Raw genomic sequence first — 12,471 nt, forward strand, 5'->3', positions numbered from 1 at the left:
GTCCTTGCAAGAAAGGGCTTTGGTAGCTAGCTCCAGGAGACTGTTCAGGGCTGTGAATCCTGAATGGAGATCAGTGTTGTCCCTTCAGCCCAGACTTAGGTCCCCAACGACCTCTGAGGTGTGGGGCTTATGGCACTCCCCTCTCCTCGGCATTTCCTACTGGCTAGCTCAAGGTGGCTCCCCGCTCAGCCTGCTGGCTTCTCTGGAACCCATTCTTGGCTGCTTAACTCTTCCCAGTATTGTAGATTCCACTGGGTGACAAGGCACTTAAAAATGGGGGTTTGCAGTGCCTAAATCTCTGTGTGGAGCTAGCCCCAAGTCAATATATCTCTGCTTAGGGTTTTACTGATCACAAAACAGAATGAAAAAGCATGATTGCCATCTCACAATGAGAATGCTGAGCAAAACACCTGGAAGCACAAGTACTAACTTGCCAACTTATGTACGCTTTGCAAAACTTTAGATTTTTTTTTAACTAAATACCATCACTCACCTCAATTTTCGGATGTGACAGTTGAAATCTGAATGAGTAGCTGGCTAAATGGTCCACATCACACCTCAATCTGACTCCTGCCATTTGGGAAACCTGTGCTGATTTGTTAGACCTTTCCAATTTCACCATCCCTCATGCCAGCCCTACTCACGAGGGACTCGTCCTGTAAGAGCTGGAATCATTCCAGTCTTTCTAATGGGTTAACCATCAGGCTCTGCCTACACAAAGATGACCAGGAATAAATTAATAAGATGGGTTTACTTTGGACATGCTTCTACCTGGAAATGGGCAGTGAGCCAAATTTTTTAGAGGTGAAAGAACTGTCCCACATTAAAATTTAGTTAATTATCCCTGTTGCTCTTTATAGCTTGTAATGTGGAAAGAAGGGTGGAAGCTTTTAAGTATTCTGATGTCTTATCTGTCATGGTTTTTCTTTTAAAAACAAAATAAAAGCGAGTCCTGTGCTGCTCTTTTCTTCACCCTCTCCTCACTTACCCCACACCGCTGGGGTTCCATCTTCTGGGGCTCTTCCATGGGCTTTCCACCACTGGGCACATTTAGCCTGGTTTTCAGTGGCTCCTAAAGACACGTCACTGCTAACAAAACAGTTTTCATGGAAGGTTCCAAAGCTTGTATGATGAATCTAAACTGGTTCAGTATATAGTTAGGCTGATAAAATATGTATTACATACTTAGGAGACCAGTACAGTAGGGTTTTTCTTTTAATGCTCTTTAAAAATGTCTATGAACTCTTTATCCAAGAAACTGGAGTGATTCAGAATTAAGTGCCAATCTAGGGCTAAATTTTCAGAAGTACCACTTTTTTTACTGGTTCAATTTTTGGGTGCCCAACTAGAAACATCTAGGGCCTGTTTTTCCCAAAGGGGTGGAGCACCAGCAGCTTCTGTTGAGTGAAGGGCATTCAGCAGCTCTGCTGATCAGGACCAACATGTCTGAAGCTGGGCATCCAGAATTGGAGATACACAAAGTCACTGCCCATTTTAAAAAAAAATGTGGTAACCGCCCACCCCCCCCCGGATCCTTTTTTGTTTTTGTTCAGTTGTCAGTAACATCTGGAGATTAAAACAATGCCATGACAGACTTTTAACAAAGGTTTGTTTTATTCGGTATCATTCAAGTTTGTCTTGTGATATTTTTTGAATACTGTCAAAAAGTGTCTATTTTATTTTATTTTTAATAAAAAAGGAGAAAATGTGTTTCCCTAGCTGTAGACTTTGTATGCCTCATTTCAGCCTGGCAAAGCATTGTTTGATTTATAAACCCTGATAAACAGGTATTATACTGGAAATGCGGAGAGACCCTAATTTGTAGCTTCATACAGCCCTGCTAATAAGACATTCTTGTTTTCAAATATTTTAAAATTAACAGAAGTACATAATGGAGAGAGATACAGTCCTGAGTCATATGCGAAGTGTGGTTTGGCCTTGTTGGTGGGAAGGGGACACCGAAGAAACAGCAGGAGTGCTGCTGCGGGTGAGCCAGCTGGTGAGTCTTCTCTCTGATACACCACAGAATTGACCTGCTGCTAAGGGACACCGTACTAGTGGAGGTACCTTCTGTTGGATGAGAAGTAAAACAAAAGTCAGAACCCTCTCTTATGAGCCCCAATCCAGACCCAGGCAGGCAGACCTTTGCACCCACAGAGAGCCTCACTAGAGTCAACAGAGCAAGTGTCTGTTCTCACAGATCCAATTGCAGGATCTAGGACATGGTCATTATGAACCAGATTTAGTGGGGGAAATAAAGTATCAGAGGTCAGCACACAAGCTGTGCGTGTGTGTAAATAATATATAAAAATTGGAATTTGGACATACAAACAGGCATTTAGATATGTAAATGACTCCTGTTATAAACATGTGGGCTTTGCTACCATGGCACTTTTGGCAGGGGTAAGGGTGTTAACCTGCTTGACCTAGCAAAATTACAACCTTTTACTCACCCAAGTAGTCCCTGCAATTATAATTTGAGATGTTTTTCTTGACTTCCTCTCTTAACACAGCAATAAGCCACTCCAGGGTGTGCATTATTAGGCGATTGATGCATGCCTCAGGTGCATTATAAGACACAAATAAGAAGGTTGATAAGTGAATCAGTAGCCTACTAATGCACACCCTGAAGAGGCGCATTGCTATTAGAGTATGACTCATTCATTGTGCATGTTCTGGTTATTTTTTAAAAGTTTTGTGGGGGTTTATGGAACTATAAAAACTTGTTCAGAGGAAAAATATTTAAGCATATTTAAAGGCTAGAAAAAATTAACAAACAATACATGAAATAGCTTGGTTGATTTATGGTTTTTTGTTTGTTTTATGTGTGTTTTTGTGAGGAAAACAACTTATTCGGAATGCGGCAAGGACCATGGTCTGTCTTGTCTCTTGTGTGAGAAAGTTCTGTAACCTCAGTCTGGCTTCTGTGGAAATTCCATCTCCTGCACTCATGAGCCTCTCCATTTGGCAGACAGAGGATGGATCCAATGGAACACTTCTATCACAGAAGTCATGGTCATAGTGCGGGAGGGAATATTTTAGGTTACTAGGGCCAATCCCACGGACAGAGAGACCTTCAACCAGAGTCTACATTCAGGCTGGAAAAAAACAAATTTTTAACAGTGAATGTAACCACTGGAACAATTTAACAAGGGTGCTGGTGGATTCTCCATCACTGACCATTTTTAAATCAAGATTGAATTTTTTTTCTAAAAGATCTGCTCTAGGAGTTACTTGGGGAAGTTGTACAGCCTTGTTATACAGGAGATTATACTAGTCCCTTCTTGCCCTTGGAATTTAGGAATCTGGGGTTCCAGGACAGAAAGCAGAGCCAGCAGAATTATGTTTTCCTGGTGAACAGCTATGGTAAGCAGATGGACTTCTGTGTATCCACTGGAACTTTTTCAGGGTACGTGGCGAGATTCCTAGATATGAGTTGCAATAATCAAGTTTGGAGGTCACAAATGGATGGATCACTGTAGCTAGATCTGTGCCTCATAGGAAAGGGTGCAACCTTTCAGCCAGATGGAGATTGAAGTAGGTGTGTTTTGCTGGCAGGACTATTTCAGCATCCAATAGTGCTGAGGAGCTCAAAAGGACCCTGGGGCTGTAGGAATATTCATAGAAACAATGAATTTCAAACTTGTAAATGTGAGTATTCACACTGAAAACCTCGTTACGGCCCCAATTCTGGGACAGGATTAAGACCATTCCTATTAAGGAAAGCACTTGAGTATATCCTTAACTCTAAGCATAATTAATTTCCATGGGCCTTAAATGTGTGCTTAAGGGTAAGCACATGCTTAAATGCTGTTCTGAAAGCGGATGCTTTCCTGAATTAGCGGCTTACAGGGTATGTTTACACTGCACAGTAAATCCGGGATATGACTCAGGTTTTAGCTCAAGCTGCGCTTCCAGCCACACACAAATCAATCTGACTTGGGTCAGCAAGCACCCAGGTCTTAGGACCCAGCTGAGCCCCACTGTGAGTTGGGTCCAAGCCCTGCCATTCTGCAGTATGGATGCAGCTCAAGCCACAGACCCAAGTGGAAGGTCTGTGTAGTGCAGTATGGATGCATTAGCACAAGTTGTAAACCCAGATTTACAATGCCGCATGGATGCTCAAGCGTGGGCTTGGAAACACTGAGTCCCACAGACCTGGGTTTACAATGCAGTGTAGACATACCCTAAGAGTGGTACTCTTCCAGTCAGTGAACAGAACAAAACCATGTCCCCTGTTTGTCCACTCAAAGCTAACCAACACAAATTTCAAATATTCACCAATTGCTCATGAACGGTTTACAAACAAAGACTTATTTTCTGAAATTACTTGCCAAATAATTTAAAATAATTTTGAGAAAATAGCGCTTTGTGGAAATTCTTGAACAGGCAAAAAGGCAGAATTCTTTGAACAAATAATTTGCTACAAATTTCAGAGTAGCAGCCGTGTTAGTCTGTATCCGCAAAAAGAAAAGGAGGACTTGTGGTATCTTAGAGACTAACAAATTTATTTAAGCATAAGCTTTCGTGAGCTACAGCAGCCGATGAAGTGAGCTGTAGTTCACAAAAGCTTATGCTCAAATAAATTTGTTAGTCTCTAAGGTGCCACAAGTCCTCCTTTTCTTTTTGCTACAAATTATTCACCTAGCTGTTTTTAACATGTGGTGTATTTGATCTCTTAATATGCAGCACTTTGAAATAAATCCATTCCTCTATAGAAAATGGCTCTTTTTAATTAAGCAAAATGTGCTAGCATGTGTTTGTAAGGTCTTACTTTAAAGGCATTGGGGTTAAAGCTTTCAAGTCCTGCAGGTAGAGTGCAGGGTTGCTTTGCCTCTGTTCCACATAAAGAACTTTAGCTGAGTTGCAGCTCAGCAAGTTAATGCTCTAGAGGCCTTTCTTCTCAGATCTTCTTTTGTTACTAAAGTCCTACCCCTGGTGTCGAGTGACGAATGTCTGGAAATGAACTGTGTGACGATTTAGCCCAGGAGGGGAGATGAAAAGAATTCAGAATGTTCTTTTTTGTCATGAAATATGGAAATGTTTACTTGAATTATGAGTAACATATTAGTCTTATTCTCAAGAGCAGCAGCTCGGAAAAGAGTTTATAATTGATGAGGGGAGTATAACTGATTTATAGCTTTAGAAATATGTCATGGAGATTTGAAGTTTATGAAACTGTGCTGGTAATTAAAAAGAGTGGCTAAAATACCAAAAGAACAGGTTAGAGAGGCAATATATTTTATTGGACGAACTTCTGTTGGTGAGAGAGACGAGCTTTTGAGCTACACCGAGCTGCTTCTTCTTTAGCACAATTCAGCTGAGAAGTAAAGACAAATGTTTAAGGCCATTATTAAATAGGAGTTATTGGAATTAAATAGCCTCATTTATGGTAAAATGTGACTGTGAACTGCTCAGACAGATAATGTTTGGCTAAATGTCAAGGCTAACTGTGACACTCTAAGTTTCTTTCCCAGAGCAGAGGAAGAGCTCTGTATAAGCTCTAAAGCTTGTCTCTTTCACCAACAGAAGCTGGTCCAATAAGAGAGATTACCTCACCCACCTGGGTCTCTCTAAACTTCCATAAGGCAATGTGTGCTGGTCAGGTAGCAGCAGACAACTGTTGGGATTTTTCAGTGTTGTCTTTCAATGGGAGTTCAGCATCTAACTCCTTTAGGCTCCTTTGAAAATTGCACCCAACCTCTGCAACTCCTCCTGAATAGTGTCAAAATGGAGGCTTTTGGGAAGATGGGAGGAGTCTAAGATCTCCACAAGAAGTACATATGCTCCCCTATACAGCCAACATAGATTAGGTGAGAAACACCACCATCATCAAGTGTGTAGTACTCTAGGCAACCACATATCTGCCTCAACACAATAGCTGTGAAAAAATCTGCACCATGAGTATGGCATCCAGACTCACTGTGAGGTCTAACACAATAAGCTCCATTCTGATCCAGGGACGTGTGACAACACAAAGTGACTGACTTTTAGCTTCTTTCTAAGTTTTCCTACAAAAGTGGGACATAGGGCTCCTAATTTTGACTTCCAAATTACATAAAATGAGGATCTGGACCAACGGTTTATCAGAATCTATTAGGAGTATTTCTATAGTACCAGCATGGTGCATATTAAAGGCCTGGTCCACAGCCCACTGAAATCAGTGGGATTTTTTTCCACTGATTTCATTGGATTTTGGATTAAGCCCTAATTTCTTCCTACAGGAGGCTCAGGATGTCATTTCCTCAATGCTAACAGTATCTTGTAACCCAAGACTCTTACAATCACTTCCATAGCTGGGTCTTTGGTGTAGAATCACAGAAATGTAGGGCTGGAGGGAACTCACGAGGTCATCAGGCCCAGCCCCCTCACTGAGGCAGGTTTAAGTGTACCTAGAACATTCCTGACCAGTGTTAACCTGTTTTTAAAAACCTCCAGTGGTGGGTATTCCAGAACCTCTCTTAGAAGCCTGTTCTAGCCCGTAATTATCTTTACATATTAGGTAACATTTCTAACTATAATCTGTTGCACTATTACTAGGGCTGGTCAGAAAGCAAGAATTCCATTTTGTGAAACATTTTGAAGTTTTAACATCTGTTTTCATTTTGCATCAAAAACTTCTGAATTTTTTTACAAAAATGAGAGAGAGCCATCACTCCTAAAATAGCCAGTATTCCAGTGGTTAGGGCACTCAGCTGGGATGTGGGAGATCCAGGTTCACAAACTGTTCTCTGCCTGCCTACTTCAGGTCAGCAACTTGACTCTAAGGATACGTCTACACTGCAGTTAGACACCCATGGCTGGCCTGTGCCAGCTGTCTCCGGTAAAGTGGCCAGACTGGGGGCACTGTTTAATTGCAGTGTAGACATTCGGGTTTGGGCTACAGACTGAGCTCTGGGACCCTCCCACCTCATATGGCCCTGAAGCCTGGACTCCAGCCCAAGCCCAAATGTCTGCACTGCATTTACACAGCCCCTTTAGCCTGAGCCCTGCAAGCCTGAGTCAGCTGGCACAGGCCAGCTGCAGGTTTTTAATTGCACTGTAGACATACCCTGAGTCTCCCACGTGCCAGGTGAGTGTCTAACCACTGGGCTATAAAGTCAGTCTCACACTGGCCCAATGAATATTTTATTATTTATTATAAAGTGGAACAGCTCCAACAGTTGAGACTGAGAAAGAAGGAGAGACTTACTTTATAACCTGATGGTTAGGGCACTTGTCTAATTCAAGGCCCCATTCTGCCTGACCATTGGGCTATTGGCTGTTCTGAGGTGGGGCTCTCTTTCTCTTGACCTGAAAAGGTTTAGTCAAAACTGATGTGTTTCCACAAAAAGTTTTTGTTTCAACAAATTGGCATTTTGTCAAAAATTTCTCGACTAGTTTTAATTATTGGCCAAATTATTAGAGTAGGTCACTCTTTTTAGGTGGGGACTGCATACCAAGTTATGTACTAGACTTTCATCTCTGGAGATTGAATGTAATTTGGGTTATAAGGAAAAATGAATTTAGTCATCTCATCTTTGTCCCTAGCGGTCCTCTATTTACAGCGTTAAGTCACTGTGCTATTAGAATTGACAGTGCCTGCACTACAAGAGGTGACAAGTGAGGTGCAATGGCTGAGCAGTAAGGAATCCGGCAAACTACTTGCTTCTGTTATACTTGGTTTGAGCCAAAACTATCAGTGCCTCACTTTCCTCTTCATTAAATTCCCTGGAATTTCACCTTCCTTCTCCCAAACTGTGAAAATATTTTTTTATTGTAAGATTATCATCAGGTGTATATAGAGCAAAAATGGATTGAAGAATTTAGAAACTTAATCATCGCCTTCTAGAAAACCAAAGGCTAAAGATCAAATCTTTCCTAACATTTCTGAGACAACTTAAGGTATTTTCAAGAAAAACAGTGCTAATTAGCAAACAGTAAAATTTATTAAAATTTGGGAATATGTATGGCTGAGTAGATGATTACAAAGTGTGCTGAACATTCAAGACCCTGCTGTCACCATTATTAATCAGGCAGGATACATTATTCAGAATGATACAATTCTGTATCTAGAGATTAACTAACTCCATGCTTCCCTGACCTGTGAATTGAAAGCTACGTACAGGAAACTAAATTAGATGATTGGCACAAAGCTGCCAGAGTACAGACACAGGTAATTTTCATGCTGTCCAATTCCCACTACCTGGTAGGATGTGAGCCCTGCAGGTCTTTATGTGGAAGTCACATAAAAAGTGCGAAAAAGTGTCAGGAATCCCAATGGTTTCAAAGCTGGCTACCCCCTCTGTGGAGGACCACTGTAAAGATGAAAAAGCAAAAAATCTACACATCACTGCTTTGATTAATCCAGACCCTTATCTGGAAACTCTGAGAGATACAGTCTGTATCTACGAAGAATATAGTGGGTAAAGTTATTTGACTGGAGCATGAACAAAAGTCTAAACAATAATGAAACAAAGGGCCAGATCTTCTTTTGTGTAGACTGGCGCAGCTCCACTGACTTCAATCTATTAATGCCAGCTGAGATTCTGTCCCGAAGAGAGCGGTAAAACGTAACAGTCCAGATTCTAAGCTCATGTAAATGGGTGAAACTCCAGTGCAGTCAATGGAGCTTGCCAGTTCAGACCAGTTCAGGATCCGGCCTCATATATTTTGCCAAGGTTCAGTATAGTGCCAGATAATTAAATCCATTGAACAAAGTTAATACTCTGCTTGAATGATTTTTTGTGATATTTTGGCATGTGTCTCTTCAGAATAATCCAATCTGTAATATGGACATGTGATGGGACAAGTTATTTCCAGCAAACTTGGAGTAATTGTGGTCACCCACAGAAACATTAAACAGTATAGTTAATGTTCTTGCTTCTCATTATGGTTTTTCTTGTTTTGCTTACCATAATTTAGTGGTTATTGTCTATAGCACTTTAAGTCTTGTTGAAATGATTGGTGTTCCGATGGTATGACTAAATGTAACAACTTCTAGGTCGTCGTGATGCGCCACAACAGGATGGTTCTCAAAAGGACTCTAACAGTGATCAGATTGATTCTTGATGATATATTGATGTCATTACTAAACCTCTATCTGTAATCTATGGACTGTACTATTGATATCTGTCTCTGTAATTATTATTTATTGTTTGCATTACTTTAGTGCCTAGAAGTTCCAACCAAAATAGGGGGCTCGTTGAATGAGGCCCTATACATACACAGAATGAGAGAGTGTCCCTGTCATGCAAAGTTTACAATCTACACAGTCAAGACAGACAAAGGGTAGAATAGTAATACTTCCCTTGTCCTCGTTTTACAGATGGGGAACTGAGGCACAAAGAGATTAAGCAATTTGCCCAAGGGAGTCCATGGCAGAGCTGGGAACTGAAACTAGGTCTCTTGATCCCAGTTCAGATCATCCTTTCTCTCTAGCCTATGTGAGCATATAATTAAATTATTCATTCTCACAGCCATCAGTTACAGATTCCTGACTGATCTGGAGCTCAAATACTATTTGCAATGAAGTCAATGGCAAAACTCCCAATCATAACATTTGGAATAGGATCAGGCTTTTAGGCGTCACATTGAACTACCAGTTATTACATACAGTTATCACATCTTTATAGAAATACACAGTTTATTCTTCTGCATGTATAGCACCTCTCATGCTGAAGGATCCCCAAATGCTTTACAGTCTTTAAAAAGGGCCTGATTCTGTTCTGGTTGAAGTCACCAGGCGTTTTGCAATTATTTAACAGCAACAATACACAGCATTTTAAGACAGCTGGTGAAGACGTACACTACTGAAGGTGCAAGGGGGATTTAGCTAGACAGAATGTAACTATACAAGTTAGAATTTGGCCAGGAGATCAGAATTAACACCTCTCTTATGAAATGAACCATCGGGTCTTTCGTGGTGCTAAATTATCAGAAACTTGATGTTACATCTCGCCAGCAAGATGGCAGTAGAGTGACCCTTAATGTAATGCTGCAGCATTGGTTCATTATAAACTCAGAGGAAAGTGCTACCTACTAGATCACCAAAACCACTTCCTGTAGCACCAGAAGTTCCCATTCAAGTACAGACTCAATCTAACCAGGCTTAGTTAGAGACCCAACAGATCGCAGGAACATAGCAACAGCTATAAATATTACTGATAAAATAGAGCCGATGCTAAGGTCCAAATACAGTCTTTGGACATGTGTACACAGCTCCTTTGGACTTGGCATTGCAGGGCAGAATTGGATGCAATTCACTGATATTTCTGCTTGTTGGAGGAGACCTTTCTAATTCTGAAAGTTGAGAAAATGCCATTTTACCTTCATTACTTGGATGTTTTCCATTAGCATTTCATGCTGGACACTGCTATTGTTTATATATGAAGTGCCTTGAGAATAATCTGACAAAAGTGAAGTCCTTTTTCCATCTTCTAAATGTTTCTGGAAGAAAGGCTATTTTGAGCATAGTAATATGTAGTGTACAAATGATGTTTTTTTAATATTTTTCAGCTTGGAGCAAGGAACGGTTTTCCTACATAAGACTGGGTAGTTAAGCCACTGTAAACAGAATGTGTGATGAATAGCTGTGGGGATATTGTGTGCATGTTTGTTTGGTACATATGGAAGAAAAAATTTTATTTTAATCGTACACCAAAACACACTTTCCCCTGTGTAAACAGAGAGATAATTAGTTAATCCACCCATTGCCAGTATCTAGTTTGCTACCCACCCAAACACTATACTGCATTTTGGATATTTCTTTTGCAATAACAACCGAAAAATTATCTACTCAAGTCTCATGAGATGTACTGTAATGTTTAGTGCTGCATGCAAATTTAGGAATATGTGGATTAGAAGACTGAACTGCACTGAATACAATCCTTTGACTTCTTTGCTTCATCAAAAACAAACCAACAAACCCCCAAACAGCTGTGTTTGCACTAAGGAACCCTCTTTACCCATTTGCTCAAAGAGGGCATTGTACTGTCCACCTGTCAATCATCTTAAGTTTCCCCTTGTTTCTTCCTCCTTTGTAATGATAAAAGTTTTATTACTGGAAAGAATAGATAGGCACATGTTGTCTTTACTCAGAATTACGGCCCTTAAGATAGGAAGTTTCCATGCACTATATTTCAGATACCGGATACTTCCAGTTTTAAAAAGACATAGGAACCCATCTCAGTGAAACAGAAAATAATTTTTAAGTTAAGAAAAGTTGGAGGAGGGAAAACACTCACTACCTGTGCTAAAAAATACATTAAACTTTATTACTAAAATGACTAACTTGTATGTAGAGAGATGATGTTGCACAGTAATTTCAGCTGTTCTATTTCTAAATCATTACATACAATTAGATGCATTGGTATATAGCTTGCCTATTTACCGAACCTAAACTAGTGTCCTAGAGTATGTATGATCATGAAAACTGAGATATAATAATAATCAGCATTTATATGGTGCTTTCTATCTTCATAGCAATGTACAGACGTCTATTTGACCTAGATGGGGGAGTACATACTTCAGTTACACGCAGTATTTGTGATGGTTCAGTATAACTATTTCTAATAGATGTTACCATTTATCAAAGTCTAGAATTAGTACAGTGGTTCTGCAACTTTTTAATTGCCATTTCCATCAATGAAATCCTTCCACTGCATGTTCTCAGAAGACCTTAGATTGCAGCCACCAGAACGGATTGCATTGACTAGGGCCGGTACATGTGCTACAGCCTGACAACCAGTGAGAGACTTTTTATGAAGATTTGAAACCTTACAAACTTCTCTGGCTCATTGAAATCAGAACGGGATGGGAAGGGCACAGATCTGGCAGCAGACTGATATACAGACTCTTACAACAATTATTTTGATACCATAAGATATATCGCCAAAATGTGACTCTAAATTTCAAGTAGGAGCTATTTAGAGCCCTCCATGTGTTTTTAATTTAATCTCACTAACCAAGCACAAAAACAAATCTGAGATTTCTCCTCCACAGTACTGCTAAGGTGTCCCACTTTTGGCTAATCATTTGGAGTCAACCTACATAACTTTTTAAAATCCAAATCTTATCTACAGGACTTAAAAGTCTATTGCCTCTGTTTTTTTTTTTCTATGAGTTAATGTTTTTGGATACACTTTAAAGGAGATTTTACAGATGTGTACGGATAGTACTCATCAGTAATGTACTGTAAACTAGGCATGCACTGCAAATTGCACAATACATCACTGCTATTACTAAGCCATGATAAAATGACTACTTCTGTGATAAATGTGTTCTAGTCCTTTCATATGTTACTTGAGTAAATGATAAAAGCTGCAGTTAAATTTTAATAGGGTATGTTTACAAAGGCATTTTTCATGAATGCCAAAATCTACAATCTGTAGTCTGTATTTTTATATACCCCAAGGTGGAGTCTAGGTTATTTTTATGGTAAACATATGGAAACTTGTTCTACTTGCTAGTTTTTTTCCAAATAAAGTTTTT

The 12,471-nt window shown here is 40.0% G+C and overlaps 1 protein-coding gene across 14 annotated transcripts in view; it reads left to right on the forward strand.

Annotated features, from left to right (window-relative positions):
- LOC125643693 (uncharacterized) overlaps positions 1-12,471 on the forward strand; it is a 263,102-nt gene that overhangs the window by 85,384 nt on the left and 165,247 nt on the right. For 2 of the 14 annotated variants that reach the window (XR_012670144.1, XR_007358798.2), the window contains exon 3: positions 1,883-3,366. The exons of 6 other annotated variants lie outside the window; for them this stretch is intronic. The gene's annotated coding sequence lies outside the window, so the exon portion shown is untranslated. Of the gene's footprint in view, positions 1-1,882; positions 4,492-12,471 lie in introns of those variants that run through there. 6 more of the 14 variants (XR_012670146.1, XR_012670147.1, XR_012670145.1 and 3 more) reach the window with 5 other exon arrangements.

The sequence above is a fragment of the Caretta caretta genome, chromosome 1 (assembly GCF_965140235.1).
Source record: "Caretta caretta isolate rCarCar2 chromosome 1, rCarCar1.hap1, whole genome shotgun sequence".
Taxonomy (NCBI): Eukaryota; Metazoa; Chordata; order Testudines; family Cheloniidae; genus Caretta; species Caretta caretta.